We start from the raw sequence: 24,757 nt of genomic DNA, 5'->3' as shown, positions 1-24,757 counted from the left end.
AATGAGTTCTGCACAGTGGTATAGAGGGCATGTCTAAGTGTGGGCAAAGGGTCTGTTTGTTTCTATGCAGAAGATCAAGGCCTAGCTTGGATACCCAGAAAATAAACTAAGATACGATATGAGGAGGAGCTTCCGGCATCAGCACTCTCTGGAGGACTCGTGCCAGGGGATGATCATCAAAAAGCCTCCACAGGGATCCGGGCGATGCTGCGGTCATGGCTGCGTCGACCCCACCGTTTCCTGGACTTGCCATTGAAATGAGGAGGGAGATGTCTAGGCTGGCATGTGCATACAGTGAGACAACGAATTTGACCGGATCTGTACTGTTGGAACTCAACCAGGAGTTGGGAGGGGTGCAAGGTGTAGCACTCCAAAATCTTATGACTATAGACTATTTACAGTTTAAAGGACATATGGGAGGTGAACAGAACCCAGAAACGGGCTGCTTTAATTTGTCTGATTTCTCTCAGACTGTTCAAGTACAGTTGACAATATCCATCATATCATAGACAAATTTTCACAAATGCCTAGGGTGCCTAAATGGTTTTCTTGGCTTCACTGGAGATGGATGGTAATTATAGATGCTTTGTTTATGTCACCGTATTCCTATTATGTTAATATGTGTGTAGAAATTAGTAGTTTAAAACCTATACATACTTAAGGTACTCTACAAGAAGATATGTCAAAGAAATAATCAATCCTCCCATGTTTTCTTCCATATGCTACCTCAATAGCTTTTCTTCTTCCTTCCTAATTACAACCCTTAAATAGAATTCGTGCCTCAGATCGAATTTACCGAGTATCATAATTCCTCCACGTGGTAAAGATACCTCGAGACAAGTGCTGGGCATAGAAGCCACAGGGCATAAATCTTCAAAGAAGTAAAAAGCTAACCTTTTCAAACAATATGGCTTCTCTCTCACTTACCAACTTTACATTTCCCTGTATGGCCCCGGAAGATGACTGGCTGGCCAGAGAAGGGTAAGATTCCTCAAGGGAGGAACAACCTAAGACAGGCACAGTCGCAGGGGGGCTATCAGGTGAGAAATTGGGGATCAACCGAGGTGAGGCTCAGAACCTCATCCCCCCTGCTTTGAGAGAAATCTTCTGCATCCATGGATGGTTTATTGCCCTTGTCTAGCTTGGATTAACACATAGTCTACAGGCACACACCTGATCATCTACAATTGCTCTCCTACAACACTAAACTATGTTTTCTACCTTTATCTTGCATCTACCTACCACTTCAGCATTTTATTAAAAATAAAAATAATAATAATAATAAAGGGAGAAATGTGGGATCAACATATAAATCAAGTATAAAAATCAAATGAATATTCATATTTGACCTGATTGTTTATAGTTCATAATGCGTGATCAAAACTGAAAGTTTCTGTGATGAATGCCCTTGTACTGTTCACATTGTAAGAATTTATTCACTATGTAAGAATTCGTTCACCATGTAAGAACTTGTTCGTTATGCTTCAGAAGATTGGAGACTGACAAGAGTTAGGCTTGAGATGGATTAATGATTGTACATTGAGCATTGACTCCCCTATACTGAATTTTATTGTTGTTAACAACCATTTGATCAATAAATATGAGAGATGCCCTCTCAAAAAAAAAAATACATTTCAGTGTTAACCAACTGAGGTAATGGGTAGAGCAGAATGGATAGACACACATAGTCTCTGTCTTTGTGGATCAGAGGACACTGTACTTAAGTTCACACTGAAGGACATGGTGGTAGTGCAGACACTTCCTAGTCTCTCAGCTCTTGGTTATCTGTTATGGCCACGAGAGGCTAGGACGTGGCCTATAAGGACTGACCATGGTTGGGGAGTCGAGCTTATGATTGTCAGTGGTACATACTAGTATGACGAGGCCTTGCTAGCTCTTTCAGACAAGCACTCACTTGATTGTTCTGTGTCTGACACGTGCCGGTTGTCAGTGTTTGAACTGTCACCCTTGGACTCTGATTGTTAGTGGGAAGTAGTTCAGTGTGTACTCACCTGGTTTGCCAGCACTGTTCTTGGTCCTGGTGGACAACACACTGCCCTGGCCACTGTTTTGGACTGGTTCTTCAGCAGCCCCAGAAGCCCACAATATCAGGAGAGATGCCATTCTCTGAGTGACCAATGGCACAACTATTCCTGAGGGTGGGTAGGGAGTTATTGGAGACAGAAGGCTAGATTGCTGCGTCTCCTGTGTCTGCCATAGCCAGAACCTTCTTGACATGAGGATCTCCAGGAAACAGTGTTGATAGGCTTGGGTTTAGTAAGTAGCCCTGGAAAGGGAGGTAGATCCCCTTCAGACTTGCTTGGTGTATCCTGTGAAGAAACTCCGACATGGCAGCCTGCCCACCTAGCTTCCACCTGCACAGAGTGGACATGGGGCTGCTGGTGATCAGGGAGGACTAGGAGACGGGGGCTTGCTGCCTCAGGGACTGAGCGCTTCTCTGCCTTGTGTGAGGGATTAGCACAGCCTCTGCTCCACACAGGCTACCTGTAAGTCTGCAGTCAGACTGGAACCCTGATAATCATTTCTCTTAATGGGGAAACTGCCTATTTTCATTCACTTTTAAACTACTGGAATTTGAAGTCAGTGACATTTCATTTTCTTTCTTAATCCTTGCCCTGTACTTGGAAAATAAACAGTAAATAAAGCCATTCATTTTTTAAACCCATTTATTTGTATGTGGGCAGAGTTTAGTTAAAAAGAGGAAACCCTTCTAATACCAAAACCAGGCAAAGACACCACAAAAAAAGAAAATTACAGAAAAAAAAAATATCCCTGATGAACATAGAAGCAAAAATACTCAGCAAAATGTTAGCAAACCGAATTCAAAAATACACCAAAAAGATCATCCATCAGGATCAAGTAGGATTTACTCCAGGGATGCAAGGATGGTACAACATTCAAAAATCCATCAACATCATCCACCACATCAACAAAAAGAAGGACAAAAACCACACGATCATCTCCATAGATGCTGAAAAAGCATTTGACAAAATTCAACATCCAGTCATGATAAAAACTCTCAACAAAATGGGCATAGAGGGCAAGTACCTCAACATAATAAAGGCCATATATGATAAACCCACAGCCAACATCATACTGAACAGCGAGAAGCTGAAAGCTATTCCTTTAAGATCGGGAACAAGACAAGGATGCCCACTCTCCCCCCTTTTATTCAACATAGTTCTGGAGGTCCTAGCCACAGCAATCAGACAACACAAAGATATAAAAGGCATCCAGACTGGCAAGGAAGAAGTTAAACTCCCTGTTTGCAGATGACATGATAGTGTACATAAAAAACCCTAAAGAATCCACTCCAAAACTACTAGATCTAATATCTGAATTCAGCAAAGCTACAGAATACAAAATTAATACGCAGGAATCTGTTGCATTCCTATACGCTAACAATGAACTAGCAGAAAGAGAAATCAGGACAACAATTCCATTCACAATTGCATCAAAAAGAATAAAATACCTAGGAATAAACCTACCCAAAGAAATGAAAGACCTGTACCCTGAAAACTACAAGACACTCATGAGAAAAATTAAAGAAGATACCAATAAATGGAAACACATCCCATGCTCAGGATAGGAAGAATAATATTATCAAAATAGCCATCCTGCCTAAAGCAATCTACAGATTCAATGCAATCCCTATCAAAATACCAACAGCATTCTTCAACAAACTAGAGAAAATCATTCTAAAATTCATATGGAACCACAAAAGACCTCAAATACCCAAAGCAATCCTGAGAAGGAAGAATAAAGCTGGGGGTATTATGCTCCCTGACTTCAAGATCTACTACAAAGCCACAGTAATCAAGACAATTTGGTACTGGCACAAGAACAGACCCATATACCAATGGAACAGACTAGAAAGCCCAGAAATAAACCCAAGCATATATAGTCAATTAATATATGCTAAAGGAGCCGTGGATATACAATGGGGAAATGACAGCCTCTTCAACAGCTGGTGTTGGCAAAACTGGACTGCTACATGCAGGAGAATGAAACTGGATTATTGTCTAACCCCATACACAAAAGTAAACACAAAATGGATCAAAGACCTGCATTTAAGTCATGAAACCGTAAAACTCTTAGAAGAAAACATAGGCAAAAATCTCTTGAATATAAACATGAGCAACTTTTTCCTTAATGCATCTCCTTGGACAAGGAAAACAAAATAAAAAATAAACAAATGGGACTACATCATGCTAAAATGCTTAGGTACAGCAAAGGACACCATCAGCAGAACAAAAAAGCATCCTACAGTATGGGAGAATATATTTGTAAATGACATATCTGACAAGGGGTTAACATCCAAAATATATAAAGAACTCACATGCCTCAACACCCAAAAACCAAATAATCCTATTAAAAAATGGGAAGAGGATAAGAACAGACAATTCTCCAAAGAAGAAATTCAGATGGCCAACGGGCACATGAAAAGATGCTCCACATCACTAATTATCAGGGACATGCAAATTAAAACCACATTGAGATATCACCTCACACCAGTAAGGATGGCCAACACAGAAAAGACCAGGAACAACAAATCCTGGCGAGGATGCGGATAAAGGGGCACCTTCCTACACTGCTGGTTGGAATGTAAACTAGTTTAACCATTGTGGAAAGCAGTATGGAGGTTCCTCAAAAAACCAAAAGTAGAAATACCATTTGACCCAGGAATTCCACTTCTAGAAATTTACCCTAAGAATACAGCAGCCCAGTTTGAAAAAGACAGATGCACTCCTATGTTTATTGCAGCAGTATTTACAATAGCCAGGAAATGGCAGCAACCTAAGTGTCCATCAGTAGATGAATGGGTAAAGAAGATGTGGTACATATACACAATGGAATATTATTCAGCCATAAGAAGAAAACAAATCCTACCATTTGCAACAACATGGATGGTGCTAGAGGGTATTATGCTCAGTGAAATAAGCCAAGCGGAGAAAAACAAATACCAAATGATTTCACTCATCTGTGGAGTATAAGAACAAAGCAAAAACTGAAGGAGCAAAACAGCAGCAGACTCACAGAACCCAAGAATGGACTAACAGTTACCAAAGGGAAAGGGACTGGGGAGGATGGGTGGGAAGAGAGGGATAAGGGGGAAAAGGGGCATCATGATTAGCACACATAATGTAGGGGGGCACAGGGAAGGCAGTATAGCACAGAGAAGACAAATAGTGATTCTATGGCATCTTATTATGCTGATGAACAGTGACTGTAACTGGATATGTAGGGGGGACTTGATAATGGGGGGAATCTAGTAACCACAGTATTGCTCATGTGATTGTATATCAATGACACCAAAATTTAAAAACAAGAAGAGGAAACCCTTTTCTCTAGTTTCCAAATGGCTCCCCAGGTACTGTACTTCTCTGGTCTTGGTGGTCACTTGGTTTCCCAGACAGGGTCATGTTTTGTCGCCAGTTTGTCTGTCTCTATCACAGTTCCTAATGGAAACACAGACTTGAAAAATCAAAGCTTGGCATTTATGGTGAAAGGTCATGGCATGGACAGTTGATTTTTCGGCTCTGTCTTCAAGGGGAAAAATTACTGTGTCTACTTTGAGAAAGAAGTATATTTTAGGAGATGGCTGATGTCAGCAGGCAGGAAGATCTATGAGTCTGCCCTGTCCTCAGTTCATAGAATTTGCAGCATTTCTAAGTCAGTGGCACATGATTTTTTATTTTCACCTCTTATGCATCTTGCTCTAATGATTGCTGATTGTCTTCAAACAGCTGCATTAGTTGATGGTGTTTTAACAACTCAATGTACAGTAAATAATTGCTCAGCTGAGCACAATGCATTCCTTTTACTTGCTTTGAGCATAAGGATTGTGTGCTCTGTGTGCCAAATGGCAGAAGGGGAGTAGGGAACTCTGCTTCAGTGCCTGCCCAGTGCTCCCATTCCCCTGGGATATTGTGTGCCCACTGTAGTCCTATTGTCTGCTCATGGGCCTGTCTCCCCAGCTTGACTGGGAGCTCTGGGAGAGCAGAGGCCCCACCTAGCTCATCTCTGAATCTTGAGCCCTTATCACAAGTACTGGCATGAAACAAGCCTCAGTAAAGTTTGGGTAAAGGAATGACTGAGTGGTTGCAAAGTAGTTTGGGTTGTCTTTGGCTGCAAGTAACAGAAAGCCCTATCTTAGTGGCTTAAATAAGTAATGGCATATTCTTCTCATGTAACAAGATGTCTGAAGGTAGATGGTTGTTGGTCTAAACAGCTGATGGCTGGTCCTGACTGACACTTCTGTTGTTTTGGTGGCCATTCCTTGATGATGTCAGAATGGCTGCTCAGAAAGGAGGAGCCAACCTCACTGGTACCTTTTATCAGGAAAGCAGACATTTTCCTCCGAATACCTAGAAGACTTCCCTTGACATTTCACAGCCAGACTGTGTCATATGACAACTCCCAGTTAAAAGGACCATGTGAGTATTTAGCAGGGCACATTGCTGCCTAGAATAGTTGGGTGAGTTCTCTGCTAAGCAAACAAACCAAATATGTTTAATAACTCAAATAAAATAGACATTTACTTTTTGTTCATACAAAGTCCAAAGTGACTGTTCCTTATTAGTGGGGGACTATCGTCCAAGAGATGATTCAGGGACCCAGGCTCTTAAGGCTTCCATGCTTATTTACATCAACCAGCAGAAGAGGAGGAACATAGAGAATGGTGTGTGGGAAGATTTTATGGGCCAGGCTTGGAGGTGGTGAATTGCTTCCGCTGACATTCTACTGGCCAGGGCTCAGTCACAGGGCCACACGCCCTGCATGGGAGGCCAGGACATGTGCTCCAGCTCAGTGCCTCGGAGGGAGTGGAGATGGCTTTCATGATTTAGCTGGCAATCTCTGCCACACTGCCCCTCCCAAGTCAGGATTCTCTTCGCCAGGAAGGAAGAAGGAGTGAATATTTGGGGGCAGGTGGGGGGTGTCTCTATCTTAGAAGGAAATACTGTGCTAAGGAGGCTCCAGCCACAAATAGTCTTTATTCCCAGATCCTCTGTCTTAAATCCCAGTTCTGTTCCCACCTTTGAGAACTGGCCCAGCAGGACAATGGAATGTCCTCGTTATCCCTCTTTCTTGACCAAGGGTGGTTCTTAACAGCTGTATGGGAATGTCCCCCTCAGCAGCTGGCGATTACTCAAGAAGCAATAGCCTTCAGCCCCCCAAGGCCAGAGGAGCCTAAGAGAGCTCCAAGCCTATACGAGCTCCTTGCCCATGAGCTTTTCAAGGGCTCCCACTCACCCGGCCTCCCAAAGTCTCTCTTCCTCCTCAGCCCCCACCCCAGCCCACATCCAGAGGGCAGGAGAGGAGAGGAGAGCATTCAGCAGAGAGTGACCGCACCTCCCCATTAGAATTCATTCAGAAATACTTTCTTGGCCACTTCCTGCTGTTTTTTTCTCAGTAAACATTGATGAATGATCCATTTATACACAGGGTGTATGTGCTTTGTTCTTGTTCGGTTTGTGATAGGTTTCCGTGGTAGGTGCTTCTCCATCACAGCGTCCTTCTTGATGCCCTTCTTCCCTCCCTCCTTCCCTCCCTTCCCACTGAGCACCTGCTACTAATTCAGCTCTGTGTCCACCCAACCTCTGGGGGTAGGCAGGGCACAGACCTGAGCCTGTGAGATCCACGAGTATCGTGGGAGGGCTGTGGTGGCCCAGTACTGGGGACTTCACCCAGCCTCGGGGTCACGGTAGGCTTCCAGGGGGAGGTAACATTTGAGCTGAGTGAGGATATACAGGAGTTAACTAGGTCAGGAAAGCATCTGGCCAAGAGAGCGAATGGGCACAGAAAGTGAATTATGAGAAGGGGCACGTGGGGTTTCAGGCAGGAAACAGCGAGTCCTCCAGTGGGGCTGAGTTGGGGTGGGGCAATGTGGTCATTCACCCATTTAACACAGCCTGAGTGGGCAGATAGAGTCCCAGATAACGGAGCTCGGGGCTGGGGCTGCGAGAGGGGCTGAGGCTGCAGGGAGCAGCTGCTGTCATAGATGGAGATGGGCCCCACTGCTGTGCCATCACCTCTGTGCCCAGGGCCTCTGGTTCTGATTCTCATCTGGTCCTTTGCCCGGGCATTACTCAGGCTATAAAAATAGAGGCTGGCACTAGAACACCAGCATGAAGTTGGTGAGGAAAGCTGAAACTATCATTACATGTCAGGATATGTGCCAGCTAGGTTTTTGATGAAGTGCTTCCTTAGAAGCCCAAGGATGAGGTTCTTAAAGTTGGCCTGCAATTTTTTTTTCTCCTTTCAACTCATTTCTGGCCACTTGGCTCAGAATAAGCCCCAGTTGTGCCTATTATCCACTCTGTGAACACACTGAAGTGATTATTTAACTCTGAGGTCCACCTAGTGAGGGCTTTGCCGTGGCCGGCCTGATTGGAGGGTCGGGTCATCTCCATGGGTCCATGCAGCGCTGCCTTGCGGGCCGTCGGGTGTTTGGCCTGTGAGGACAGAGGTCAGTGCTGCTTGGCCCTCACCGGCCCGTTCTGCTCATCTCCCCAAGGAGACCAGGCTGAGCCAGGGTTTAGCAGAGCTGTCAGCTGCCTTCATTGTGATGAACGGCTCCAGAATGGTTTCCTTCTCTCTACCTACACAATCCTGTTTATGAAGGTGGAATTGACAGTGCTGAGGGGCGGGAGCAGAGAGGAACCTTCATGCTAGCTAAGCCCAGGGCTGCAGATAGGACACTGTGTTTCCTGGTAGGGAAATTTTAATCCACAGATGGAAACTCAGACCATTCCTATGGTATTTATAGGGTGCCTTCTTGGTGCTGAGGGCTGTAGGGAATGTGTCTGATAATAAACTGAGGAGGAGGACAACCATCAGTACTACCTGTGATCATATTACTGTCATTTACAATAAGAAATATTTGTTATTTATCCTCATTTCTGGCACAGAGCCCCTGAAGTGCTTGGAATTTCCTGTGATGCGACCAATATGGGTGTCTTTTGTGACGTGAATGAGGTGGCTTTTGGAGAGTCCCCAGGTAACCTAAGAATGGGTGCTGGTTGCTTGGAGAGCCCACCTGGAGATTTGAGGTGTGGAACTTTTTCAGACCTCTGGGGAGAGGAGAGGGGCTGGAGGTTGAATCAATTGCTAATGACTAAGGATTTATCGATCATGCTTGTATAGTGAAACCTCCATAAAACCCCAAGAGATGGGGTTCAGAGAGCTTCCTTGGTGAATACGCAGAGATCTGGGGGAGTGGCACCATGAGGAAGGGCGTGAAATCTACCTTCCCCACAGACCTTGCCCATGCACCTCTTCCTTTTGGCTGTTCCTGAGTTACATGCTTTATAATAAATCGGTAATCTAGTAAGTAAAATGTTCTGAGTTCTGTGAGCCACTCTAAGAAAGGTCACTGGACCCAAGAGGGGTGACAGGAACCTCCTATCTATAGGCAGTCGGTCAGAAGCACAGGTGACAACCTGGCGGTCCAGTTGGAGTCTGAAATGATGAAGGAACTGAGCCCTTACCCTGTGGAATCTGATGATAATTGGTGTCAGAACCGAGCTGAAGTATAGGACACTCAGCTGCTGTCAGAGGATTGCTTGGCGGTGTGGGGGAAAAAAACCCCACACACATTGGAATGGGGTGCAGAATTACTACCCTGATTTCCAAGAAATGTCGAATCCCTTCCACAACCCTGTGAAGTAAGTGATTGAACATTCATTAGAATAGAATATAAACTCGGTAAGGGCAGGCATTTTAGACTGATCTGGTCACCACTAATCCCCAGCTTTGGTAACTGTACTTGGCACAGAGCAGATGCTCGATGGTGAATATTTGTTGAATGAAATTACAGGTAGGAAACTGTAGCTGGCAGAGATTATGTAGCTTGCCTGAGGTGCCTCAGCTGGTAAATGGGAGAGTGAAAGGCCTGGATCTCAGTCCCCAGGAGGGACCATGAGCTGTGACTTGATGCCCCCATCCTCAGTGTCCTTGGAATGCGGAGAGTTCTGGATAGCCCCAGAGGAAGGCACTCAGCCCGCCTGGCCTGACATTCTGACCAATGCACATGGCTTTGGTCAAACCTAGCAGTGGTTAACCATGAGCTGCAAGCCCCCAGAGGTCAAGGCCCAGAAGTTTGTCTGCTTGCTGCTAGGGCCATGCCATAGCTCTAGCGTGGGCTGACTGTGCAGGCAAGTATCCATCAGCAACTCATGAGCGATGTTGCTGTGGTGCCGCCTTCCTCCCGTCATGCATGTGTTCAGGAACCTTCTGTGGCTCCCTACTCCTACTGAAACCTAGTCTGGCCCCAGCCTTCTCCACTCCATTCACTGATGAGTAACTGCATAAAGCCTGTCAACAGTACAGAGATGGGTAGCTTTGGTCCCTGCACCACGGTATGCATTGCTTATCCTTGAAATGCCTGCTCACTTCAGGCATGTCCACTGCCACCCTCCTGCCCTTCCAGTTTTAATGTAGTTTCTGCCTCTTCCCTGAAGCCTTCCGGGACCATCTCAGCACGAAGAGCCTCCTGCACCCGCCCCAGCAGCCTCAGCCTGTCCATGCGCTGCATTTTCTAGTGCTTTTCCTGGTCCCCTGGGTTCTGTGGGTGTGATGGGCTTCTGCTCACTGGGGCACTAAGCCCCTCCCAGTAGACTCTGCTTTTATCTTTCTTACACATCAGGTTCTGTGTTGCACTGAGTTTTGAAAGGGAGGTACTCTTTCAAAACCACTAGTCTCTTTACAATTTATCATGTACCCACCTTGTGACTTCTTGCTTAACTACAGTGTTCAAAAACAATTTAAATATATTTTACAACATGCTTTTTTTCTGATTTTAAAAGTAATACGTCTTTGCTTAAGAAGATTTGGAAAATGCAGAAAGCCATGAGGGAGAAAAGAAGTCTTCCAGGATTCCACCACCTGCTTAAAGAGTTGTAAGCCAATCTTCTGTCTTGTAATTTGTTTTAAAAAAAATTAAGATTACTTGTAATCCTAGCCATAATCACTATAACATTAAGGGTATAAATTCTCTTTCCAGTATTTTTTTTTAATTGTTACTTTCATTGGTTTTTCAAAATAGCAATAAAAATTCTAAAGTGTATACAGTAAAAAGTCCCACTCCCCGCAGTTTCAAACCACTCAGTCCCACCTTATGACATGTCTTTATAACATAATTGATCTCAAATGGTATGTGCTGTACTAGAGCTTGCTTTTGAAAAGTCCATGATACGGATGACCACTGTTAATTTTGGAGCTGTCTCCTTCCAGACCTTTTTCTTTTTTTATGTAAGTTTACATGTTTTCTTAAAATTTCCGTACATACGTTGAGATATGCAAGTGTGTTTTACATACATGAGATTAGACTGAATCTGACATGCTGCTACTTGTACACATACACTCTGTCATTTATTTTTAAATAGGCAGTGTCTCCTGGAGGTTTGTCCACATCCACACCTACGGCCACCTCTTTCTTTTTTAAGGCTAAGTCATGTTCCCATTGTAAGGACAAACTAATTTTTCCAGCCATTTCCCTATGGATGAACATTTTGGTTTTTTGCAGATATTTATAATTATTCCTATTGCTGCATTGTACATACTAGTGAGCATTATCTGAGACTAGATAACCAGTATATGAATTCTTGGGGCATAGGGTGTGTATTATTTTTTAACCAGATCACCAGCTGTTCACAAATTCCATTCCAGTTAACCCTCTTACCAACAGTGTGTGAAAGAATTCATCCCCATTGAGACTAACATTCACTAGAGATGAATATTCTTTTTAATTTTTGCCAATCTGCAGCATGAGACATGCCATGTCATTTTTAAATTTGTATTTCTTTCCGTCCTAGTTTTCCAACCATATACATATGCACATTTAAAAATTTTTTTCTTTTTCACATTAAGTCATATTAATATGTTCACACACTCTTTTCCAGGTCATTGCATTTTCTTCGAAAGCTCAGTTGTTCAGGGGTGTTGTCTTACTGAACTACTGCAGATCACCTGGAGTGTTCTTTATCTTACTTTATTTATGCCCTTAATCTCCAAAGACCCTGGGTCTGACAAGTAATAGGACAGAAAGGAAAGCAGAAAGAAAGGACACCCTCTGTACGGGATTGACTGGAGGTCTGTCTGTTCAGTAAACAAGACTCAAATTAAAGTCTGAATTAGATGTTTGCTCAGGAGCTTATTTCTTTGGAATTTGGTAGGGAGATAGGTGCCTGAAATACCAGCAAGAGCTCCTGGTTTATGTAGACACTGACTGCTATATGTTAAATATTAAGATGCTTTGACTGTCTCATATGTTCCATTATGAAAAGTATACAGCTTTGTTTGTTGCTGTTTGCATGGAGGGGTTATGATGCTTCCAGAGTGTTTAACGTCAGTGAAAACATCCAGGAGGCAGTGTGGCATAATGGAAGGAGCATGGAACAGGCAGGTCAGGAGAACTACCTTCAGATTCTAGCTCTTCCCCTGACTGCTGTGTAAACCTGAAGGCATTCAACCTCCTGGGCTCCCTGCCTGGGGTGAGGATGACCAGGATGTGAGTGGGTTTTTTGAGAGCTTGGTAGTAGACAGGCTAGTAGTTAGAGGACATTTCTAGCCCAGGATTAATGAGAACTCTAAGAATTAGCACCTTCTTGTATTGGGATTGGCTATCATATCATAAAAAATAAATATTTGGTCTTTGTCCCCTGTTCCTGGCACACAGCTCCTAAAACCTTGGCCTCTCCAGAGGAATAAGTGTGTTATTTTATATGCTAGTGAATAACTGCTGGCTGGGGGCCCCTTCAGGATGCGGGCTGGTGCCAGAAAGGCTAAGGATTGATTGAAGAGTTGACACTTCCCAGGAGGAGAGAGGGGCTGGAAGTTATGATTTAATCAATCATGCCTCTGTAATGAAACCTCTCTAAAAACCTGTGAACTGGGGGCGGTGAGGGGTGGGCGGTAGGTTTAGAGAGTTTCCAGATTGGTGAACACACACTGAAGTACTAGGGTGGCATGCCTGGAGGGAACATGGAATCTCTGTGCCCTTTCCCCACACCTTGCTCTATGCATTTCTTCCATTTGGCTGTTCCTTTATATTTATATCCTTTAAAGTTGTATGCTTTATAATAAATCTATGGTAACAGTTAGTAGAGTGTTTTCCAGAGTTTTGTGAGCTGTTCTAGCAAATCATCAGACCTGAAAGGGGAGGGAACCCTTTTAACCCCCAACTTTGTAGCCAGGTTGGACAGAAATGAGTACCTGGGGACCGTATACTTGCAACTGGCACTTAATTTAAAGTGGGGCAGTCTTTGGGACTGAGCCCTTAAACCTGTGGAGTCTGATGCTAGCTGGGGGTAACCAGTGTCAGAATTGAATTGAGTTGTAGGACACACAGCTGGTGTCCAGAGAGTTGGAAAGTTGGTTGGTGTGAGGAAAAGGCCACACACTTGATGTCAGAAGTGTAGTGAGTAAAAACAGCTGAGCTGTATGTTGCCCGTCTCCAGAAATGTTCCAGCATGCCATTATCCAGCTCTGTGCCAGGCTTTGTCCGACACTGGAGTAACGTTTGTGAACAGAGACACCATGCCTGCTCTGTGGTAGCTTCCAGTCAATCACAGCAAACAGCCGGGCAGCCAGGAGTGTCAGTGTAGGTATTTGACTATATAATGATAGTCCCGAGAAGTGTCATGCAAGAGAAGTACAAGCTGACTTCAGAGTGTCAGTCAGGCTACTGATCTAGACAGGTGAGTTTAAGGGCAACTTGCCTGAGAAAATGATTTTCAAGCTGGGACTTGGTGGCTGATCAGGAGTCAGCCAGGTGGGGAGGTGGAGGGACAGAGGAGAGGCAGTATGCTAGCCAGGGGAAGGCAGAGAGGACAGGCTACTGGCAGCTATGGTGGGCCTCTCCTCTGTTCATTCATCCATTCACCCAACAAGTGCTGATTGAGTACCTGCTCTGGGTCAGGCACTGTTCTTGACACTGGGGATACAAGAGTAGGGAGCAAGACTGACAAAGTTCCTACCTCATGGAGCTCACTATTGCTCCATAACACATCATCCCCAAACTTGGTGGCATCCCCAAACAGCCATCATGTTACTGATATCCCCGTGGTCAGGAGGTGGATGGGCCCAGCTCGTGTTTCTTGCTCAGCTCAGTCAGTTATTCAGGCAGCGACTGGTCTCGAATAGTCTGAGTGATCCTCCTCACATGTCTGATGCCTGGGCTGGGAGGACTCGAGCAGTTGGGCTGCTTGGGCATCCCTGTCCCCAGGGGACCTCTCCCATTGTGTCTCCACCATGATAGCTTCAGGGCTCCAAAGCAAGTAGCCTGGGAGAGAGCAGTCCAGGTAGAATTTGCATGGACTTTTCAGCCTTGGCTTCAAACCATCCTACCTGCCTGAGCTCACCAGAGTCCTCTCAAGAAGGCAGTTTTATGGACGTGTGTCCTGGCTCCAGTAAGTAATGCTGAAATGAACCTGGAGGTGCAGATATCTCTTCAAGGTAGTGACTTAATTTCCTTCAGGTGTATACCCAAATGTGGAACTGCTGGATCGTATGGTAGGTCTATTTTTAATTTTTTGAGGAACCTTCATACTGCTTTCCATAATGGCTACACCAATTTACACTCCTGCCAACAGTGCACAAGGGTTCCCTTTTCTCCACATCCTCACCAACACTTGTTATTTCTTGTCTTGTTGATACTAGCCATCCTAATAGGTATGAGGTGACATCTCATTGTGGTTTTGACTTACATTTCCCTGACGATTAGTGGTGTTGAGCATCTTTTCATATGTCTATTGTCCACCTGTATGGTTTCTTTGGAGAAAACGTCTATTTGGTTCCCCTGTCAGTTTTTTAATCTGATTGTTTGTTGCTACGGAGTTGTGTGAATTCTTTATATATTTTAGATATTAGCCCCTCATCAGATACATCATTTGCAAATATCTTCTCTAATTCACTAAGTTGCTTTTCATTTTGTTGATGGTTTCCTTTGCTGTGCAGAAGCTTTTTAGCATGATGCCATCTCACTTGCTTATTTTTGCTTTCATTGCTTTTGCTTTTGGTTTCAGGTTAAAAAAAATCATCACCAAGACCTATGTTCAGGAGCTTACTGCCTATATTTTCTTCTAGGAGGTTATATATAATTTCCAGTCTTACATTCAAGTCTTTATCCACTTTGAATTAATTTTTGTGTGTGGAGTAAGATAGGGGTTCAGTTTCATTCTTTTGCATGTGGGTGTCCGGTTTTCCAACAACATTTACTGAAGAGACTATCCTTTCCCCATTGTATATTTTAGCTTCTTTGTTGTGTATTAATTGACCATATATGTATGGGTTTACTTCTGGGCTCTCTGTTCAGTTCCACTGATCTATGTGTCCGTTTGTATGCCAATACCATTCTGTTTTGATTACTGTAGCTTTATAATATACGTTGAAGTCAGGAGGTGTGGTATCTTCAGTTTTGTTCCTTCTCAAGATTACTTTTGCTATTCAGGGTCTTTTGTGGTTCCATACAAATTTTAGGGTTGTTTTCTCTATTTCTTTGAAAAATAGAGCAGAAGATAGAACAAAATTGCCACTGGAATTTTGGTAGAATTTGTAGATTATTTTGGTAGTATGAACACTTTAACAATACTAATTCTCCCACTCCATGAGCACATCTTTCCATTTATTCGTATCTTCAAATTCTTTCACCAATATCTTACAGTTTTCAGTGAACACATCTTTCACCTCGATTAAATTTATTCTTAGGTATTTTATTCTTTTTGATGCAATTGTAGATGGGATTGTTTTCTTAATTTCTCTTTCCAATAGTTGCTTGTTAGTATATAGAAAATGCAACTGATTTTTGTATATTGATTTTGTATCCTGCAACTTCACTGAATTCTTTGAGTAGGTCTAACAGTTTTTTGGTGGAGTCTTCAGGGTTTTCTATATGTAATAACATGCCACCTGAAAATAGAGACAGTTTTACTTTTACCATTCTGATGTAGATGCCTTTTATTTGTTCTACTTCATTGCTATGGCTAGGACTTCCAGTACTGTGTTGAATAAAAGTGGTGAGAGTGGACATCTTTGTCTTGTTTCTGATCTTAGGGGAAAAGCTTTCAACTTTTCACTGTTGTATGTGATGAGTACATTGAATAGTAGGTGTGTGTTTCATTACTTTAACATAAGCAGCATCAAAGTTTGGGAGCTTATAACAACATTACTCCCTACTTTTTGGGAATTAATCTGGGACTAGATAGCAATTCAGATTCCTTCCCAAGCCAGATGTTTGTGATTCTGTGTGACCGTGCTCTTAGTTCTGTTAAGCTCTGCTTGTTTCTTTCTTATGAGCAAAGGGGCCAAAAAAAATTGTTTGGGGAGCTTATTTTGGGATCTGAATCAGAGAATTCTTAGATCCCATCACTTGGAGCCCCTAGAGGTCCCCATGTCAGCCCCCCACTGCATCCACAGCAGGTAGCTGCCCACACTTGACCACCTCCTTGGGTAGATGGGCTTGTTCTGTACTGATACTTATGCTGCCAGCCTTCCAGTGAACCAGCCAGCAGTTCGCAAAATATATTTTCAGGGCGTGGAGTTCCTGTTCACCTGTGCTAAGTGTGATAACTATCCGCAGAAGACCTGGTGCCTGGCTTCATCGTGATCAGGGCATGCAATGAGCTGGCAGTGAGCACAGGGTTTTGCAAAGTTCTGTGGCTGAGTGTGCTCCCAGCCTGAAAAAGCCCTCATCAGGCGAAATGCCTTGATCTGTGGCATGCATAAGTGCTCAGTTTATATATCCATCCAGAGCAAAATCCCATTTCTATGCAGTATTGTTAACATAGAAAATGCAGCTTTCAGAAGGCATATACGTTACCTTGGCAACCTGCACTTTCCAGGAGTGTTTGATTCACATTGTGCAGCTCTGGTTCTCAGGCCCTTGTAAGCTCTTTATTTTTTTTCTTTTGCCTTGAAAATTTTGACTTTCACCAGGCAAACCTTCACTGTGTACCACTTGTATTTCTAGTTTTACAGCCCTGCCTATTTGAGCTTGTGCTTTCCTTGACATTTTAAGAAAGTTTTAATTGACAGTTTGCTTGCAAAATAAAAAGAATCCGCTATATTTTTTAAGTGGCTTTGTGGTAAGTACATCATGCCAACTGCGTGTTCACCTCCTTTTTGTTGAAGTGCTTATAGTTACTCTTGACATTCTAAAATAAGACTGCCAAGATCAGATGTAGCTACTTCTAAAACTTAAGAAAGAGCAAAGCAGCGAAGTTAGATGGAACACAGACTTCTCCCAAAATGTCAGAAAAAAAAATCACTGAAGAGTATACAAAAGTGAAAATCTGGCTTGATGAGTTAATTATTTCTTCTTTTCTGGTCCTGAGAAATGATCAGCCACCTTGACAAGTTTACCCTTTGTAGAGCTGGAAAAAACCTTAAAGGAGAGGGTGGTAAGAACATGGAGCTCACAAATGAAGTTGGGGGGGGGGGGGATCTTTACTATTTTAGGTACTTAAATACTAAATCTGCAGATTATCTGCCTCAAATCCTTTTTGGAAAGACATGGTGGATAAATAATTCATGCTGCATGTTCAAGTGCATGTAAAACACGGCATGCAAGCTTTTATCGGTAGAACATGTGCAGTTGGTGGTTTGAGGGATGATGCTCTGCCCTTGGTCACTGCTGAATTATACCTGACCAGACCAGCACTGGTGTTTCTTAAACAGGCAGCTGTGACTGGACGTGCTTTGATTCCTCCATCTGAAAAATACTGGTACTGTCCTCAGGTGACTGGGTGTGAGAATAATTTTTTAGAATAGTTGTGTTGCCGCCTCTCCAGTCGCGGGTTGTTGCAGACACCCCCTTGCGCCTTTGCTCCTCGCAGACCTCCAGTTCTGCTCTGGCCTCCACCCTCTCCCTCCTTGCGTGGGCCTCCGCCAGCAGGTGAATACCAGTTGCTGTGGCCCATGCCTGGTGCCAGAGGTTGGTTTGCGCACAGGCACGTGACATGCTTCTGGCAGTTAGACGTAAGGGGAATTCCTCTGGAGAGTTTCTGGGAAAGGTTTTCTTGCTTCCAATAGAAATGATGTTCAGGACTGCCCCTTTTGCCTCTAACATGTGACTGTGATGCCAGCGAGTGTGGCCACCATCTTAAGACCCTCGAGGGGAGTCATCCCAGGGATGGATGGGACAAGAGCAGAGGATAGCAGAGAGCCCAGAGATGGAAAGGTGGCTCCTGATCATGCCTGTGAGTTGCTGAATTAGCTAACCCCATGGCTGCTGTTCCTAACAGCATATGCCTCGGTATGGGAGAGTGTTAATGACTCCTTTGCATTAGCTTGGGTTTTCTGTTACCTGCAACCAAGCCATCTTCACAGATCCATAAATTATTTAATATAAAACAAAAAATAAAGCACCAAAAGAACAAAGGTTACTATAACCATGTCTCATTTATATCATATCTAAGAGCGACGTCCAGCCTGGTCAGTGATGACATTTTTCCACCTAATGCACTTATGAGTGTGTGTGTGCTCATTCATCACTACCTATAGGTGCTAGTGGCAAGTTCTGGTTAGGATTTTGGTTTGCTACTTTAACAGAATTGGAATAACAATGACTTTTAAAGGTTGTGGAATTGATTTTTCTCACCCAAAACTATTTAAGCTGGTAGGCAGTCCAGGAGATGGGTGACCTACCCCATGGGGTCACCCAGGGTTCTTCTTTGTCATCTACTAGGGTGTTGTCTCCATGGGCATCAAGAAAGGTGGCTCCCCACCATGCCAGTGATTCAGAGCTTGGGAAGGGGAAAGAAGGAATGTCAGAGTGGATAGGGTAAGCAGCCTCCTTTTGACCCCAAATTGCATATATTACTTCCAGTTACAGCTCCTGGCCAGAACGTGATCATATGGCAACTAGTTGCAAAGGAGTTTGGGAAATATTATCTCCAGTTGGGAAGCCATATATCCAAGTGAAACCTAGAGTATTCTGTTAGTAAGGAGGAGAGAATAGACTTCGGGGGACAGTTAGAAGTGCCTGTCACATGGTGTTTATAGTGAAGAGGAAGAATGTGACAAGGACAGAGTACTGAGGGCCTCTCTATGTGAAGCAAGGCTGTAAGCCACAGGGGCCAGGGGCCCTGAGCTGCCTGGAGTCTTGTGCCAGTTCTGACCTGGACTGGCCTGACTTCCGGTCAGCCAAAGGACGGGAACCAGGTGGTGTTTAAAACCTCTTCAAACTCTGACCTTCTTGGACATGGTCCTGCAGGTATTCTATTTCTGCACTGGAGGCAGAGACAAGGGGAAGCAGGGTGAGTACTTCACATGTGGGTGGTGGGTCTGAAAACCATAACAGAAGTCACTGCTGACTTTTACTGAGCATTCATTAGGAGCCAGGTACTATGCTGTGTCCCTGACACATGTTAACCCTCTTAGCCATTAATCTGTGAGGTGGACCCTATGATTGTTCCCAATTCATAGCTGGGGAAACCATGGCTCAGGAAGGGTTGCAGAAGGGCTCAAGCTAACCAACCCTGGAGCCCACATGCATAACTGTGTGCTGTGAGAAGGACTGGGCTGTGGGCTGGGATTTGTGGGGTGTGGCTATGTCACAGTCAGCCCTGACGGTGGGGCAGAGGAGTGTTGGGCTAGATGCTCCCTTTTGGCCAGGCCCAGCTTTGGGGTCCATCTGCAGCACTGACTGGCCCCCTGCTGGTTACTCCAGAGCCAGGAGTGGCTGTTGCCACTGCTGACATGTCTGGGCACGACGTTGTGGTTATGTTACCCCTCATTACCCCGGAGGGAGGACAGGCCATACTTCAGGAGGAGAGTACCTCGCTGAGAGGTGGCCTGGGAGGGTCAGCTGTGAGGCAAAGTGCAGATGTTCAGGGAAGGCGTCCCACATGCCTGGTAGGATCCTTTATGGTGTGGCCCCTGCTGACAGGAGCAGGGAGGCCTCTGGACCTGCTCCTGTCCTGTATTCCCAAGGGAGGCTGGTACTGGGAAGAGGTAGAACCCTGGCCCTAGAGTGAGTGTCCATCCGTGAGGTTGGCCTGTCCCTTGTCACTGCTCAGTGGCGTGGACTCTGTGATCAGACCCCTCCTCCTGCTCTGACCTGGAGGTCAGTGGCTTTGTGCCCAGAGGGGCTCCAGGGAGAGTGTGGGTATCAGTGCATGGGTTGCCTGGTCCCCTTAGTGGTGAGACTCCTAGGGTCAACAGGAAGGCTAGCCTGCATGGGGGGAGTGAGACCCTTGCAGCCCATCTGCCAGTGGTGCCAGGCCACAGGCCACCCCTCCCCATGCAGGGCTGCTGGCTGTCCCCACACAGCAGACTTGCACACACACAGCTGTTGGGAGGTACCTGGACTCACCCACAGCCCCTCTCTGGCTCTTCGTCCTCACAGACAACCCCAGCCCTCCCACGACTCCTTAACAGTCAGTGCTGGCTCACTTCATGCTCTTTATTCAGTTCTTTTCTGATTTCCTAAAATGTCATTACAAATGCACCAGCTCTAATCTGCTCATCACTGAGCTCTGGCTGGGCCTCCTCCAGGAAACCTACCCACCTTCCCAGGGCCTAGGTGGGTCTCCTCCCCTCCCCCATCCCACTTCTCCCTGATGCCACTGGGTTTCTTATGGCCTAACAAACTATCTACTCATTTATCTGGTGACCAGACTGTGAGCTTCCTTTTTTTTTTAACATTTAATTTCAAACATACACAAGAACAGAGGGCATCATATGATGCGCCTTTGAGGACACATCGCCCAACTTCAACAATTGTCAATATTTTGCCAATCTTGTTTCATTAACTCCTCCTTAACATGTGCCCCTCCCCACCAGAATATTTTAAAGCAGTTCCTAAATCTGGTAACATTTCTCCTATAAATACTATTGTGCATTTCAGCTGTGATCTTCAAGATGGCAGAAACTGTGTCCTGTATCCTCTGTCCTCAGTCTGTGTCCTCTGGATGGTGCCTGACACATAACAGCTTTTGAGAAAGATGTTGTTTTGAGTTGACTGACAGACTGGATGAACGAACTGCTTTCAACCTTTAGAGGGAAGCCTGAAAATTAGCTGGAATTTGAACAACTGGAATGTGAATAACTTGGGAGCCCAGTCTCCTCGCTGCTGTCCCACTGCATGGGGTTTCCAGGAGGTTCTGGAATCTGTTCACCTGTCATTCATCAGACTTTAAGGTTGGTTTACTCTAGCCAAGCAGTTTTGATTTTGCAATTAAACTCTACTTTGAGGTGACCTTGGACAGAGAGGTAAAAGCTCTTAAGATGCAGCTTTTACCTTTGCTTGACTCATATTTAGTTTACAACCATAGATTAGAGATATTTTTTAATTATAATACTGAATTTACTTAGGCCAAAATGTTAGGACCAAAAAAATCTAAAGTATAAAATATATCTAAGGCATTTTCTTTAATAACATTTTTCTATTCCTGGTAATGGTATTTTAACTCCACAAATGAAAGATAATTGAATGCACATTGTCCTTTCAAGCAGTCATGTTAATGTTTAAAACGCTAAATTCTATACTCTTCTGGACCTTGAGACCAGAGTCACTAAAGGTGGCATTTCCAGCTCTTCCAAGATAAAAATCAGGCCAGCGCTTGAGCTTTGGAAATCTCTACTGGTAAAATGGTAGCTTATAAAAATGCCCTTGACATGTTCCTTTTTCCTCTTGATTCAGAAATGCTATTTACCAGAATATAATGGGAAGTGCCTATTAACTAGTACTTTTTCAAAACTATATTTTAAAGTATTTTCCTGCCCTGTTCAAATCTGTTGTAAAGCTGAATTAAAATTGGCAGGTTTTCCATTTTATTTTTTGCTGTTCCCTCAGGAATTCAGAGTCACTTTTCTATTTCTGGATTTAAGATGTTTTTACTGTGTGGGTTTAGCTCAGAGGACTAAGGCTGGTAGCTGTTGTATGTTCAGCTTGGAACATAAAGCAATTATTTCCACTGAAGTATTTATAGGGATTGGATTTGGTCACGATGCCATATTGAGCAAAGACCATCTTTAACATAGAAGCTGATGGGCTGGAGGGCTGTTTGAGGATCGGAAGATGTGGGCATGTACTGAAGCAGGTGGTACTCCCCCAGCATCCCACCCTCCTAATGAGGCACTGCCACTCCCTGTGGACTTGATTGTCTGGGCTGTGAGTGAGCAGGCTGTGGTTCCACTGTGGGTCCAGGGACCTGGCTGTCACTTGGCCTGACCCGGGCAGGCATGACGGAGTGTGTGAAAGAGCTGCAGTAGACCCCAAGGGTGTGCACGCAGAGCCCCTGGGGATGGAGTTTGAGGGAGGATGGCCAGAAGGGACCCCATAGATTGCAGGGCTTGAGTAGCTGCATAAGCCTCCTCCCCAGGGGAGGAAAAAGAGAAAGGGATCTCTGGAGAATGGGCCACAGAGATGGAGAGAGCCCATTGGCTGGTAATCCTCATCTGTTCAATGGGGCCCAGCAGAAGCTGACGTGGATCTTCCAGGCTGGAGAACCTGCAGTGAGGTGGGGACACCACAAGTGAGTCAGCCCCAAGGAAGGCTCGCCATGGGGGAGGAGAGAGGAACGGGCTGCGAGCGTGGCTGCCTGCCCTGCCAGATGGGGCTGAGGCTGGTGAGTAGGCAGGTGGCCAGCGGCTAGCATTTGGAAAAGGAAGCCCAACATGGAGCAGAAGCTGCAGCTCAAGGGAAAGGGCGACTCTGTATTTAGATAGTGGTTCCCGGGTCCCTATGAGGCCCCCAGAGCCAGGGGTCAGACAGCACATACCGATGCTGCCGCTGCTCTGCGTATCACGACATTTGCTGCCCACTGCCCTCCTGATCTTCCTTACTCTTCCCCCAGCTTTATTTAAAAATCAACCTCCATACTCAGGGAGGTGGAGTCATTAGTTGTCAGGAGCCCACACAGAAAGGAGCAGCAGAGCACAGCCCTGACACAGGCTGGCTGTTCCCTGGGACCCCAGCCTTCCTCCACGGCACGCTCCACTGTCTGCGACTGGGAAGTGGCCCCAGCGAAGCAACACCTCAAGCAGAACCATGCACCCTGGTCCCCATGTTGGACGTGTGTGTGTACACACATGCACACATTGGGGTCCTCGCCTCAGCTGGAAACACACATATTTTCAAATCCATGTGAATTTTGAATTCTATCATCACTTTTTAACCACTAAAAAATAAGAAGAAAACTTGACATTCCAAGTTTTTTAGGGAAATAGACCCCAGAAAAAGGCATGTGTTTATCCTGGGGCTCAGTGTCACCCCGTCATCTAACCTCCCCAGTCTGTGTGCACACCCCAGGGCTGGGATCACACTAAGCTGGCCCCTAGCCCACGTGGAAGTACTGAGACTCTGACCATTTACTTGGCATTTGGCATTTTGGTGACTGCCAAAATAGAGCCATAGGGGGAGGGTGAAGAAATCCAGAGTATTAAGTGGAAAGGGTAGTTGTTCCCAGACTGAGGCCTTTGTCATCGAGTGAAAAGCCACAGATAGGCAGACATGCCAGTAGCCTGAAAACAAAAAGCAGTGAGCGCATGCTCCCAGCCATCTGGTGAGCCCATTGTGTCCTCAGTATTTTAAAACTAGAACTAAATGTAGGCCCTTCCCCCAAAAGCTCTCAGCATACTGAAGAGTGTAGGCAGGATGGAGCTTTGCATGTGGTGCCTGGAGATGAGGACATGGGGCTCTAGACCCTGGCTTAGAAATTCCTAGTAAAGAGGCAGGGTGTTCCCTCTTTATTACATCACTGAGCTTTTGCTTTGAGTCAAGCTCCCAAAACTTAGGGGCTTAAAACAGCAACCACACTATTTGCTTGTGATCTGTGGGTTGGCCGTGTAGTGCTTTGCGTGTGGGCTGACTCCTGATGTCCACCTGCTGGGGCATGACTAGGTAAGATGGTCTGGGGTGGCCTCACTCACATGTGTGGTGATTGGCAAGCTGGTTGTTTGACGAGACCTCAGCTGGGCCTGCTTGCTGTGGCTCCTGTGCTCTCCCAGCCTTCAGCAGCCAGGCTGGGCATCTTCACATGGTGGTCTCAGTGGTCCAGAAGCAGCAAAGTAGGACAAGCCCCGATGTATAAGTACTTTTTACGCCTCTGCTTGTAGCTCATTTGCTGTCATCCCATTTGCCAACCTTAGAGTCAGTGTGGAAGGAAACACAGGGTGATGGATACAGGAAGGCCTGAGGAGGTTGTGGGCCATCACTGCAATGCATCTACCACACTGTGCACCTGAGATTTAACTCCGCAGGAGCAATTGTTTCCACCTAGTGCCCACCTGAAGGCCACTGAACCATCCTGCGGTTAGTCCTCACGTGAAAAGGCAGCATCAAATGCAACTCTAGGCAGCACGCTTACTAGTTCTGGTGGCCTCCCCCATCAGTATGCATGGTGGAAAATTCCCCAGAGGCTGGTGGCAGGAAGTAGATGAAGGGCCAGACCTGGCCCAGCCCTGGGAGAGAGACTGTCACCTCCCATACCCCAACAACCCAGAGCAACCAAGAGGCAGGTCTGGTGTCTGAGGTGCTGAAGCCAGACACCACTGTGCCGAGAAACCAGAGCTGGGTGATTTCCCAGGGCCAGCAAGGTTGTTTCCCAGGCCTGCTGGGAGAAGCTGAATACAACATTTGAGTTAGAGCTACAGAGGGAGGGATGTGCACAAGAAAGTGAACATGCATTACTCACGTACCTAGAGGAACCAGTGAACAGGTTAAGAAACTATACCTATTTCACTGGAGGGAAGAAGCAGCAAAGTGAACTGATAAAAAATGAGGAGGTAACAA

General features: G+C 45.2%; 1 protein-coding gene across 7 annotated transcripts in view; it reads left to right on the top strand.

Moving 5' to 3' along the window:
- The window catches only part of PXYLP1 (2-phosphoxylose phosphatase 1), a 74,010-nt gene that overhangs the window by 13,926 nt on the left and 35,327 nt on the right, over window positions 1-24,757 (top strand). For 3 of the 7 annotated variants that reach the window (XM_037022966.2, XM_073232345.1, XM_073232344.1), the window contains 2 exons: window positions 10,830-10,922; window positions 20,870-21,162. The exons of 1 other annotated variant lie outside the window; for it this stretch is intronic. The gene's annotated coding sequence lies outside the window, so the exon portion shown is untranslated. The remainder of the gene's footprint in view (window positions 1-10,829; window positions 10,923-20,869; window positions 21,163-24,757) is intronic. 3 more of the 7 variants (XM_037022971.2, XM_037022968.2, XM_037022970.2) reach the window with 3 other exon arrangements.

Source organism: Manis javanica, chromosome 3 (assembly GCF_040802235.1).
Source record: "Manis javanica isolate MJ-LG chromosome 3, MJ_LKY, whole genome shotgun sequence".
NCBI classification, from domain to species: Eukaryota; Metazoa; Chordata; class Mammalia; order Pholidota; family Manidae; genus Manis; species Manis javanica.
This window is presented reverse-complemented; position numbering and strand designations above follow the sequence as displayed.